Raw genomic sequence first — 14,071 nt, 5'->3', positions numbered from 1 at the left:
TATTTTGTAAGTATATTGAAGATTTTTCTATTATATAACTTCAAAATTTTGCATATGTTGTACAACTCTTCAGTCTATTCATGCCAGTCTTCTCATCCAAAGAGTTTATTTCTCTTCCCACTCGGATGTGCAAAAGTTTAAGACGTGTAAAGGAGTAGAGTAGTCATATAAAATCATGAATAAAGTATTTCCAAATTTAGTAATATTTTTATATCACATGCTGACATAATTTTTCTTTTTTTCGGTGGGGGGGGCGTCGTGGGGCCTGAACTGTGGGCCTGAGCTCTGTCCCTCAGCTTTTCAGCTCAAGGCTAGTGCTCTACCACTTGAGCCACAGCACCACTTCCGGATTTTTTTTTGCTTATGTGGTGCTGGGGAATCGAACCCAGGGCCTCATGCAGGCAAGACAAGTGCTCTACCACTGAGCCACCTTCCCAGTCCCTTCACATAATTTTTCAAAATCTGTAATTCCTGAGAGTACTCTCTGGCTTACGAATGAGGTGTATTTGAAAAGTGTTATAAGCCTTTGCCGAAGCTTTTTGTCTACAATATCGCTGACATTGAATAGGTAGACCTAATCTGTAGAACTTACGCAATCACTAGTGTTACAACAATACGGTGACAGCGTATGTAGCAGCAATACACAAAAAGGCAGTATGTTGGATATGATTTTGACAACTTGGGTGGTGGGATATTAGAGATGGAAAGAGAGAAAAGAATGAGGAAATCGGTAAGATGTATCACAAGAATTTTACTCAGTCCCAAATTGATTTAATGATACTCCCTCTGGATCTCAACTTGAGAATGAAATTAAAATTTAATAAAAGGTAGACATAAGTCATAGAGCTGATGGAAAGTCGAATGTTAATTATGACATTCAGAACTCATTTTGAACGTGATGAGAATTACACTAAATATTAATAATTCTTTTAATTCTAATTTTTCAATAAGCTACCTTTTTGATATACAAGTCAAAGGAAACGCAAAAGAATTTTAGACAAATTAGCCAAGTGCTATTTTTAAAATACTGTTTTCTACACCAATCCCTATGGATATCCTTGTTAGGTGTTAAAATGAAATACAGTGACAACAGTGATCTACAATAGGAGGAAGACAATAAAATAGAATCAAAAACACATAGTACAGTATAAAGAACAACAAATATAAAAAAAGTTTGTGTGAATATCTTGTTAATTTTGCTTACCATCATATTGTATAGTTTTATATATATGTATATACATGCATATATATGTATACATATATTTATATATAGGTATATATACAAATACGTATGTCCGGTTATGTATATGTACATGTTTTTGAGCTTTTCTGTTTATCTCTTACCTTAATCATGTTCTAATTTTTGGAAATGAATGATAAGTATTCTCTTGATGGTTTATAAGCGACAATTCAAATAACTGAACACAAGGGACACAAACACGATTTTGAAACTTACTTCCTTTACCCATTCCCTAAGAAGAGTTAAATTCTTCCTCGAAACATACATTCAGTATATGATGCTCAGGCATATTTTCTTCACATAAAATTATTACCTGCCCAATTACAACCATTATTTAAGTTGGTGAATATTGCAAGATCATATTTTTATTTATTTTGATATCCTTTGTTTCCTGTACTTTGGTGATGATTAAAATTGAAGACCTAAACCTTTGTTCAAAACAGTTTGGCTCAAAAATAATTGACTAAATGGACATGAAAATGTTTGACTGATTCATTATGAGATAATGAAATCGAAACTATAATAAAAGGCACAAATTTAAAATTAAGGATCTATACAGATAGCTCAAACTCACTTTCAATTATCACTTGTTATTTTTAATTACAGGTGAAAGTCAACATGGCCAATGCCTTGTGATTTCCACTACCCTAGTGATAAAGTGATGAAGAAGAGATGGAAATTCCTTATTGAATATTAACAAAATAGGCCAACAAACAAAATGCATGGAATATGCAAAACAAAATGAGTCAAAGATTCTATATCTTTCTAACTTTTTGAAAGAGCGATGGAAGCACAAATATCCAGTATCATTTTCCTTGATATAAATGCAATGTTGGGTTTTCTGTTCTTAAAATAATTTTATTGTGAAAATACAGTACAGAGAGGTAACAATTACATGAGCAAGACAATGAGTACATTTCTTTAAAAGCTTTGTTGCCTCCTCCTTTGTTTTTCCCCACCATCAGTTCCCTCAAATCTCCATAACTACACTTTCCCCCCTTCCACCTAAATTGTGAAGTTCGTTTTTCAACAAAGCATCTTGCATATCTCATTATTGCTATATTTAAATGCTTCTTCAAGAGAATTTTATAATAACGATTTTGACCATTTTTTCTTGAGCCCAAGTTAAATTTCAATTTCATATTACACAATTAGGATAAACGCTAAGATCTCTACTACCTGCACATTTTGAAAGTAATGATGTGCCATAAGCAAATACTGTCCATGATATTACCAATTTTAGAAATCAATTTTTAAGTACTACTTGTGTTACACATAAAGTCTTGCATTGTTCATAAAACTGGTGTAATATATTTTTTCTTTCTAAAATTATAATTTAGTTTTAGACAGTATTACACATGAATAAATAATACAATAAAAGCGTTCCTGCTCCTAATTGGACTGGTTCTTTAGGCACATTCTATGAAGATCTATATTGTGGAAGAAAGTTGGAAAATTATATTTAGAATATAGGTTACATATGTGAGTTCATAAGATGATCATCAATATGGGAGTATTGAAAAAGGTTGTTTATGGTGATGTGCATATTCAAACAGCATTATTTTTCCTATTTAATAATGTGAAATACTGGTGGAGATATATTGTTTCAGTTTTTCCTAGCTATGGAAGGTTTTTTTAATTTGTCTGTAGGTTATGAAGGAGAGTTTAGCTGGGTCCAGAATTCTTGATTGATAGTTGTTTGTCTTTAGGGCATAGCATAAATCATTGAAGTCTCTTCTTGCTTAAATATTCTGTGATGAGAAATGAGGTTATTCTAATTTGTTTCCCTTTATAGGTGATTGATCTTTTCTCCTTGACAGCTTTAAGGATCCTTGCCTTGGTCTGAATTGATCCTGTGCAGATTATAATGTAATGGTAGGATGTCCCGTTCTGGTCTGCTCTACTGGGGTTCTAAAAGATTCTTGTATATGAATAGGCCCATCTTTTTGCACGTTTAGCATCCTGTTAAACACATTTCCTAGACCATTAACTTGTGTCCCTGGATGCTCCTCTACACCCATTATCCTCAGATTAGGCCTTCTGATTGTGTCTTTCAAATGTAGAATAGATCTATCATATTTCTTGGATTTGCTTGGGTAGTTTTATAAGCTTTCTCTATACTTTCTAGACTATCTTCAATCTCTGAGATTCGAACTTCTGCATGGTCTAACCTACTTTCAAGACATTCTACTTTCTTATTCATGTCTTTTCCTTCAACTTGATCGGCTATGATGGCTTCAAATTCTTTTGTGGAACTTTGTTTTAGATCTTTTATGAACTACTTTACTTCCTTAATTTGGTGTTTAGTGTTTATTCTCGAATCAATTAGTTGATTTTTTTAATGGTTTATTTGGACTCCTACTCCTTCTGTCTGGCTCCATTCAGCATTCCCTTTGTGGTCTCCCTGAATTGTTTCAGCTATCTTTTTATGGATTCCATGAATCCCTCTATTAAACTTTTTCTATTCTCATCCCACTCTCGAAATTCCTGTATTACTCTTTGATAAGCTTCCTCATGTTTACACAATTCCTGTAATTATTTTTGACTGTTCTCAGCCTGCTCACTCATTTCCTTTATTTCTCTTTGACTGTTCTCAACCTGTTCATGCAATTCCTTCATTAATCCTTGAGTAGCTTCCTTACTCTCATGAGATTCTTGTATTATTCTTTGGCTTGCCTCCTCTCTCTCCCTATCATGGTCACACTGAGTCCTTTGCATGCTTTCAATCTTTTCATACACCCTGTTTACCAGTAAATTTTAGTAGAGTTTTTTGGGAACTCTCCTCTGTATTATTCATTAAACTGTTCTGGCACCTGATTATCATAAGTGGGAGTTGAGATACTCGGACTTGCATTTTTCTTGTGTTTTTCTGGCTTGTCTTGCTCATTTGTTATGAAAGTAACACCACTTTTGTGCTAGAACACTACTTCAAGGCAAGCATCAGTCACAGTCCTGTAATTGCAGTTAAAATAGCTGCAGATATGTTCTAGTTCAACAGATAGAATCTACTCAACATCAAACAACTATGGATTAATGGGCTAAGAACAGCAAAGAAGGATTTGGAAAACCAGGAATTATTAGGTTTGGGGAGAAATGTTGGCAAATATATTATTAGAGATATGTGGAGAGGTAAAAGAAGAGTGTATTTAACCAAGTCCTAATCTCTGAGATTGAAATGCATTGGACATAATGATAGGAGAGAGATTAAAAAAAAAGAGAAATTGGAAAAAAATCAACTTAAAAATTGAAACAAAAATTATGTGAGAATAAAAAAATGATATTGAGAGAAGAAAGGATTGGATGAGAGGAGGGGATGGATAGAAAGCCAACAGGAAAAACTAAAACAAATTTTTTTTTTTTTTTTTTTTTTTGTCGGTCGTGGGGCTTGAACTCTGGGCCTGGGCGCTGTCCCTCAGCTCTTCAGCTCAAGGCGAGCGCTCTACCACTTGAGCTACAGCGCCACTTCCGGTTTTCTGGTGGTTTATTGGAGATAGGAGTCTCACGGTCTCTCCTGCCCGGGCTGGCTTTGAACCGCGATCCTCAGATCTCAGCCTCCTGAGTAGCTAGGATTACAGGCGTGAGCCACCAGCGCCCAGAGTAAAACAAAAATTTTTTAAATTAATTATTTGAAAATTATACAGGTATAAAGAGATAATAGTGCTATTATAGAAGTTAAGCCTCAATGGTTGTGAATTGAGTAATAAATTTCAGGATTATGTATGTATGAAATGGAAGATATGGTCTAATAATAAATGAAGATTATACATCTTGGGATGCGCAGAACAACAATTACATCATGCAAAAGAGAAAGAAAGAGGGAAATAAAATGAAAAGAATATAAAAGAGACCAAAAGTCAAAAGAAATTTTTTAAGCACACACAAACACACATATAAACCTAAAATAGAAATGATGAGAGAAATAAAGATTAATAGAAAACAATTTTAAAAAATATACAAAAAGGAGTTCTATGATTTTTTTTGGGGGGGTGGGTGATGGGAAGATAGTGTATCTCCCCTGTGTCCATAACCAGTATCTTGGTCGAGTCTCTGGTCTGCTTGTGGTGTTTGGTTTTCCTGTGGCTTGACTGTTTTCTTAAGTCAGTTTTTGTGAGCAGGCAGAAAAATGCTCGGCATTACCAAGGATTTTGTGATCCTCCTCCGAGGCTAGTTCAGTGGGAGGGAGATCTTCTTTGAGTATCACTAAGAGAGAGATGGCAGTTTCCTCTAGTTTGGAGATGGTGTGATGAGGCTAGGTTCTGGGTAGGGTTGAGGACTTTCAGCAAACAGTAGCTTTTCCCTGAGGGGCTAGCTCCTGAGGGGCTAGCTAGCTTACAGAGCCCAGCCTGGAGCCAACCCCAGGGTTTATGTTTAATGATTTTCAATTGTTTGTCTAGGCTGCTTTAGGGAGGGGAATCCTCTGGCTCGGTTTACCCAGCGAAGAAAGTCACTCCTGTAGTACTGGACCACCTCTGCCTGGTAGGGGTGACTTTCCTCTGAGTGGAGCTGAGCCTGGCAGTTCAGGTCAGGTTTCTGTGACCTGCTAAATGCTCTTTTGTTTTCTCCCAAGGCCTGAGTTGGACCTAACTGCTCAGCCGGGCCTTTGTCAGTAGCAAAGATGGAGATCTCTTGTGGTTGGGGAGAGGTGGCCTTCCTTCCTCTGTTCCCTGAGAAGGAGTGAGGATGTAAGGGTTCTACTCACACCAGAGTCTTGTTTAGTGGGCCCTCTCTGGTCTGTGACATGCAGTATGACGATATCTGCTCCTTGTCAGTTCTTGCTGGTATTGAGAAGAATCCACTTACCCACTGTGTCTTGTGCCTTTTTTTCCAGACTCTCTATGGCCACCATTGCTGCTGCCACCACTGCTGCTGCAGCCACGCTACCAGCAAGTGCTCAGATCTGTTTCCTTACCTGGATTTTCCCACTCTGGCCAAAATCTCTGTGTTGTGATGGCACACTTGGTGTGATTTTCTAGCCTTGGACTGTTCACAGGAACATTAAAACTGCTTTCTATGCAAGAGCTTGTTTAGCCTCCAGCTTTTCCTCCACCATTTTCCTCCAAATCCTCCCCTTTTTTTTTTAATAAATGAGGATTTAGTGATTTATGGGTGTGTAAATAGTTGGCATTAGTAATCTGTAAATTTCTTCATAGATTGATGAAAAAACTTTTACCTAGGGCCTGATTTTAGTAAACTCCCCTAATATTTTCCCAGTACTGAACTGGGTTTTATAGCATGGCTTTGGGTAGTTAATCAAGGTGACAGCTTTCTACTAATCAGATTTTACTCCAAATTAGAAATTATGCATAACTTTTAGCTTTTAGAGACTGTATGGGCCTTGACTCGGACTATAGTAGAACAGGCCTTATATTACTTTGGTGTGAAAAAGATTCAAATAGTTCGGGATATTTCAAGGCAAGAAACAGAAGAAGGCCGACTTGCAGGTGTCAGTGGCTTTTTGTAATTGACAAACAAATGCAGAGCTAGCTGTTACTGAGTATAAATGGCATCGAGGCAAAGTAGGATGGTTGAGCCTGAACAATTTCCTGCCAGTATCCTGGTGCCTAGGCAGGAGATGGGAGCAATGTACCCAACTCCAAGTTGTGGAGGTGGACAAGTCTTCCCTTGAAGTCCTATGAAAACATTATCTCCCCAAATGGCGGAAAGCATTGTTTAGCTCCTCAAATGGCTTAGAGGTGGGACAAGCCATCCTTTGGAATGTAGATGTCTAGTGTAGCTGTCCTGGTACTTAACTATCTTCTCAAGCTTTTATTTTTGAAATTTAACGTTTGGCCAAAATTTTAATCAGTTTCAGTAATTATCTGACCACTGCCTTGTTCTATTCCATAAGTCTGCACCTATGTTTCTCTGCAATCCTGGGATTTGCTTGGCACAATTAAATTACCTTCTTCCTTGGTCTAATTACTCTATGTGCTTAATTTTGATCTGATTGTAACAATTTCACATTTTATATTCTTTCTTTTGGAGGAATCCTCCTAGTCCACAATTTCCTTTCCCTAAGATAATGAATTTATGTGGTTGGCACCAGCCCTATATGGCCCACAAGCTACAATTTTTAAAAGGAAAATCTATGTCGTCAAGCCTCACTACACACAGGCTTGAGAAGATCTGCATGGAGTTACAGTCTGCTTTACTAGTGGTTTCAAACCTTTGATATTTTCATCTTTTTCTCAAGCCTGAGTATGTAGTACCATGAATTCACAAACTTCAGCCAAGTATTGGTGAGGGCAGGCAAAATATCTGAGAGTTAGACTGGTAGATGAGCAATTTTTGAGGTCTCAACTGCCTTGGTGCTAGTCAAAGATGTGGCCCTAGCCTCCTCGGGATCTCACTAGGTCTTTTTCAAATATAAGCTCTATTTTAAAACTCAACACACACTTGCACCTTCTTCTCCTTATTCTTAACCATCTGAGACTTACTTGAACATTCTGTGATTTGTCTGAATTTTCTTTCTAACTCTCCAAATCCTTTCGAATTTAATGGAAACTATCTTTATGTTCCTCAATTCTCTTTCCAAATTATTCCTTCATACTGTTTTATGCAAAAGCATTTTTCTGGCTTGCTGAGGAATGTGATCTGTGTGACTACTAATACCGAAGTTACCTATGCAAACCTTCGGGGAGATATCAATAGGAACACACTATCAGGTTTACAAACTTGCCTCCCTGAATAGATGAATTATACATGGCTGCTGTTAGCCCAAAAGATACTGCCAAGTAGGGCTTTAAGTAAATAAAGAGCAGTTTGGATTTAAAGTATTTCCCATATTTTACAACCTTAGCTTTTTACTGCCAATTATCACAAATGATTGACAACTTCTTGCCGAGTAATTCAGGCTTCTAAACTATTTTCCCATGGCCTCCAGCTCTGATTAATTTTAGAAGGGCCAAACATATTATTGCCAAGGACTCCTAAGCTCCTTTCTACATGCTGCAGTAAATAAGCCTATGGCATTTCTCTTGGTTAGTCTCTGGACCTGAACTTAAGGCCTGAGCACAGTTCAGCAGCTCTGCAGCAAGGCTTGAACTCTGTCATTTTGGGCTCCAAAGCAACTCTTCCTGCTTTTTTTGCTAACTGATTAGAGATGACAATCTCACCTTTCTCTTCCCAGGCTGTCTTCGAACTGCAGTTTGCAGATCAATGTGTCTTACAAAAGGGCACTTCACTATAATTAAGAGCAACAAAAATAGTCTTAGGCCACTTATTTATCGGGCAGTTGTTTCTTTTAGGAGTTGTTGTCCCATGGTTTCCCTTATTTGCAATAACTATTATATGTCTGGAACAAGTAGTAAAGGTCAAAAGCTATTTACATATGACCAGAAAAGATGAAGTTAAGGCAAATGAACTCCAAGATAGGGACACATGTTTTTTTCTTTTCTTCTTCTTCTTCTTCTTGTAATTTTGAAAATATTTATAAGGTACCATGCGATTTTTTTTGTTTTTTTTTGCTCTGTATATCCCTCCCACATGGTACAATACCTGTTTTTCCTGTATTTCATGTTGGTATAATTTGGGGAGGGGAAGGGAAAAAACAAATTTTTTAAATAGGGATAGAGGTTGACCCATTGTAACAATGAGATATACAACTATGAAAAACCAACTTTACAATTTAGATGAAGGGGAGTGTATTTGTGGAGGTGAGAGGACAGAGATGTTAGGGGAAAAACAAAGGAGGAGGCAACAATACTTGATAAGAAATATACCCATTTCCTTGCTCATGTAACTATAACCCCTCTGTAGAGTATTTTCATAATAAAAAACATGAAAAATAGAAATATGTCCCAAATCAGAAACCCTCACATTTTCACACCTACCATACATGTAAGCTAGATGCTCACATGTGAAACTTCTTCTTCTATAGTCAAATACTTCAAGTCTATTTATTACATAGGATTCCTAACACTAATAAATATGTTTTTCAAGGAAAATGTCTGCTATCAATAAGTAATTCATGGATATTACTTAACACACTGGTATCTATATGAAAATTAATCTCACACATTATCCATCATGTAGAAACACATTTGGAATTTGTGTTTGAGAATTTTTTAAGAGAATTTTTAATTTATTGATACTGAATTTTGTAATCTGGTATATCTCTTTACAAAATTCCATCGAAAAATGGCACCTCATCATGATGCAGTGAATATTTTGAAGCTCTGTTGCCAAACGCTAGGCTTTGTAGACTTTCAATGTTATACAGAAATGTTGTGAATGCTTCTCTTCTTGCTTTTGTTTCTTTATTTATCTCATGGGGTTTGTACTGTGGGCTTGGGTGCTGTCCCTGCGCTCTTCATCTCAAGGCTTGAGCTGTGTCACTAGAACCACAGTTCTACTTATGGTTTTCTGATAATTATTTGAAAAAAAGCATCTCATGAATGTGCATGCCCGGGTTTGCTTTGAACTATAATCTTCAGATCTCAGCCTCCTAAGTAGGTGGGATTACTGGTGTGAGACACCAGCCCTGATCTTCTCACACTTTTTTTATGGGATATATTTCTTGTGAAATCATTTCTTTATTCACTGATCAGAAATGGTTTCCACCTCTACTAAATCTCTTTATTATTTGTTTTATCGTTTTTTTTTAAGAAAATTAATTCCAGACCTCAATATTTCCTTTAGGCCTATAAGTTTTTGACCTCAACTCTTTATGTATTACAACCATCATGAAAACAAAATAAAACTACAAATGATTGTTTTTTGACCCAAATTATCTTACTCTTCCTAAATATCACAACTTGTAACTTTGAAATCATCCTCCCCTATTTAAAAGAAATTTCACATCATTTCCAAAGAGAAGATTTAAATTGAAGTATTCCATCCAAATTTTATGTTACTTCCTCCTGAAGAAATAACTCACATATCAATGAGGCAACAAAAGGAAAATTTTCATAGACGTATGGAGCGAAAACCAATAAACATGTTTGCAAAATTGTTGAAGATATTATAGAATAGTCTTCTTTTGAGTTGAACTGGATTCATTCATTTCAGTAAGATTACATTAGTAGTCAGTGTTTTCATTTTTAACAACTGCATTAGAATAGATTTACCTCTAATAATCTGCTATCATTTACCTCTTTGTTATTATTTCCTATCTACACAATGAAACATATTTCTCAACGAGTATTCTCATTAAAAAAATACTTTTGCAAGCAATTCGTTTCACTGAAGGCTGCACAAAATTTACAACTTTCACAAATTTCACTATTCCTCACTATCCCCACATTTATCCTTCTAATCCTTTTTAAGAAACTCTGAAGTAATTCCTGCTGACACTTAAATCCAGGTGGTAAATAATGGTAAATTTGAGAACAATAACATGTGGTAAATAATGGTAAATTTGAGAACAATAACATGATAGTGATAAAGGCTTTTTCATATGAGTAAATGTGTTCAATAAGCGATCGAGCATTTTGAGGGGTGAATATGATGAAGGGTCTTCTACTGCCCTGTATTCACCGAGTAGTAGGTCTATTTTATAATATATGAAATTCTGATTTCTCCTTCTTGTGCTAATTGCAATTAAAATAATTTAATCTGCACTGTTAATGATTGTACAAATCAAACCAGAGAGAAGGGAAGGCACAGACAATGTAATATAATCAGTAGGATGCTTTCATATGTGAGTTAGAAAGGGTAGGAAACCAACTTGCCTTCGAATCTACTGAACAATACCATAATTCTTAGGATGTCTAAAGGAAAAAGATAGGGCATGCTGTGGGATCTTTGCTTTTAAAATTTGTTCCTGCAAGGAGCTATTCAGTTGCCATGTTAGAATGGGTTTCAGTAAACTGAGTAATCTTGACAAAGAAATTATCATTACATTAAATTTTTATCAACTATAGCTCTATTCCCAATGGCAACTGGAAGCAAGTGACCACTGCTGATGAGATACCTACTTGATGTTAGTCCGTCCGTTTACTGCTCTGCTTGGTGGTCTTCTTTGACAAACATCAAGACTCAATTTATTTTCAGTTTTCCAGTATGTAGTGGTTTATGTTCTTCATTACACTTTTGGATATAAATAATGCATTTGTCCTCATTTTCTCTATAATCAATGGCTTGACTTCTTACTAGTCAAGTGTCTTATACTATTTCTTATATGCACTGTAACTCCAAGCAATTACAAACTTAAGATGATTTTTACTTATGGAATTGTAGTTGAAATCTTTCAATGTGAGTCTCAATATTCCCTAACTTTTCTCACGTTTATACTTTAAATGTTTCATAAAAAATTGTTAATTCATACTTTCTAGCGATTCATCAGGTTACAAAACCATGGATAATTTGGGTAAATAACTTCATACTGGTAAAGGCTCCTTCATAGGTCTACTGGTCCACAGTGGGTGATTGAGGATTTTGTGTTGTTAATTTTCAGTTACTTCATATTATCAACCATAATCTAGAAATGTTTACAAACTTCAGTAATCAAAGTATATATTCAATTTTTTTTTCTCTCTGAGAAAATTGGTTGCATAGAATCAAGGAGGAATTTCTGTCAATTTGGCTATGTGTCCTCTCAATATTCATCAGAGTTTCATGAAATCAAACTAATTAAATAGGGATACAGGTGGACCCATTGTAACAATGAGATGTACAAGTTGTTATGTCGAAAAACAAACTTTACACTTTGGCCGGGAGGGGTAGGGGGAAGGGGCAGGATATAGGTGGGGAAGGGGCAGAATATAGGAAGGGATAGGAAGGGGAAACAAAGAAGGAAGCAACAATTCTAGATAAGAAATGTACTCATTATCATGCCCATGTAATTGTAACTCTTCTATACGGTATTTTCATAATAAAAAATAAAAAAAAAAACACTAATTTCGATGGAAAAATGTTCTAGTGAGGAAGATATAGGTAAGCTTCTTTTGTAGCACAAGTTCTATGATAACTTAGGCCCATTAGACACTTAATAATATTGATGTACTATTTCTCTGCACGTGTAATGAACCTTACTTGGTGCCATGCCAATAGCCTTTCTCTTAAAATGTCTGTTTAATCTAAAGAGCTCCTTCAGTTTTCCATTCTATCATTCATAAATATCACTTCAAATTATGATGACATATTTTCCTTTCACAATTACACATCAAATAATTTATGCAATACTTTCTTCCTTGCAAGTGCAAATCTTTAAATTCCAATGCATCCTACTACTCAAAATGTGGCAGGTCAAACTGAAATGAACAAACATGTCTAAAGGGGCATATTTTTTTTTATTTTCTCCTTCATTCTTTACAATCATTTTTTTGTAGGAATTTTTTTCCTACTTCACTATTTTATAACAATATACCTGTTTAGCTGTCGTGCGCGTGAGCACCTTCTGGCAAGGGAGACACCAGCTGTTGCACAGGGAGGAGGCTGAGGCCGCTGATCCAGGGAGGCTCCGGCCCCTCTGGGCCTGTGTCTGGCAGAACCAGTGTGAGACGAAGATACAGTCCTTCCCCAGATGCCCAGATAATTAAGAGTTTTGGCCAGACTCTTTGAGTACAACCGAAGGTATAGTGAGTCCATGCCACGGACTATGGTGATGAAACGGATTAATAAGGAATTTAGTGATTTGGTTTGTGATCCTCCAACACAGTGCTTTGCAGGGGTCCAGTTGGGGACGACATGTTTCACTGCCAAGCCACAATTATGGGACCAAATGACAGCCCATATCAAGGCGGTGTATTCTCTTTGACAATTCATTTTCTTACAAAGTACCCCTTCAAACCCCCCGAAGAATTTACCATCCAAATATTAACAGTAATGGTAGCATTTGTCTTCATATTCTAAAGTCACAGTGGTCTCCTGTTATTTCTAAAGTTCTTTTATCCGTTTATTCACTGCTATGTGATCCAAACCCAGATGACCCACTAGTGCCAGAGACTGCACGGATATATAAACCAGACAGAGATAAGTGCAACAGAATATCTCAGGAATGGATTCAGAAGTATGCCATGTGATGCTACCTTAAAGTCAGAATAACCTGTGTTATAGCTGGAATAAACTTTAAATTATTGTTCCTTTTTTGAATTTTTATCTGGTTGCTCCCCTATCAGATCTCATCTCTTTTTTTGTAATTTTATTTTTTGTTTACCTTCCTCCATTCATTCACATGCTAATCTGAGAAGACTAATTCTTTCAGCTTTGGACAATAACTGCTTTTAGAAACTGTAAAGTGGTTACAAGAGAATAGTTGCTCAAGATTCAAAATTTTTGTTTTAAGTATGGAGCATGTGTATTATGTGGCCAATATCTTCACTCTTAATTCGGTTATGGGACTAAATCATTCCTCACTGCTCCAACATGCTGAAGAAGCCATCTGAGAGGGAGGGAGATGGATGCTCATTTGTCACGTCAAAGGAAACAACATTTTTGCAGCATCAATTCTTGTTTAAGCCTTCCACTGTTAGAGATTTGAGGTTACATGATATACTTTATGTTCATAACCTGATGTGGATAGATAATTGGTATTGAATTTATAGCATCAGCAGAACAGAAAATGTGATGCATTTTATGCATGTCAGTAAAGGAATGACCTGTTCTTGGAAATTGGAAGTCAAACACAATTTGTATTCCAAAATAGGGTCTCAAATATTTTGTAATTTTCATTTAAATTGTTAGGAGGCTTGGAGCTATTAGTTAATGTATCTTCTAATACACTGTTTAGTATAGCATTGAAAAAATGATGCAAGTTGTTAATGGATGAGTGATCAACTAATAGCTCTGCTAGTAATTGATTTTTTTTCCTTCATTAAAGTTGCATAAACCGATAAAACAACAGCAATATACCTGTTTATATCTTGCTCAAAGGAAAATATCTCAGGATAG

General features: G+C 36.0%; 1 pseudogene; it reads left to right on the top strand.

The window, feature by feature from the left end:
• Nucleotides 1-7,469: 7,469 nt before the first annotated feature.
• LOC122127986 lies at nt 7,470-13,203 on the top strand (annotated as a pseudogene).
• The last annotated feature ends 868 nt before the right edge of the window (nt 13,204-14,071 follow it).

The sequence above is a fragment of the Dipodomys spectabilis genome, unplaced genomic scaffold (genome assembly GCF_019054845.1).
Source record: "Dipodomys spectabilis isolate Male_0828 unplaced genomic scaffold, ASM1905484v1 ptg000319l, whole genome shotgun sequence".
NCBI lineage: Eukaryota > Metazoa > Chordata > Mammalia > Rodentia > Heteromyidae > Dipodomys > Dipodomys spectabilis.
This window is presented reverse-complemented; position numbering and strand designations above follow the sequence as displayed.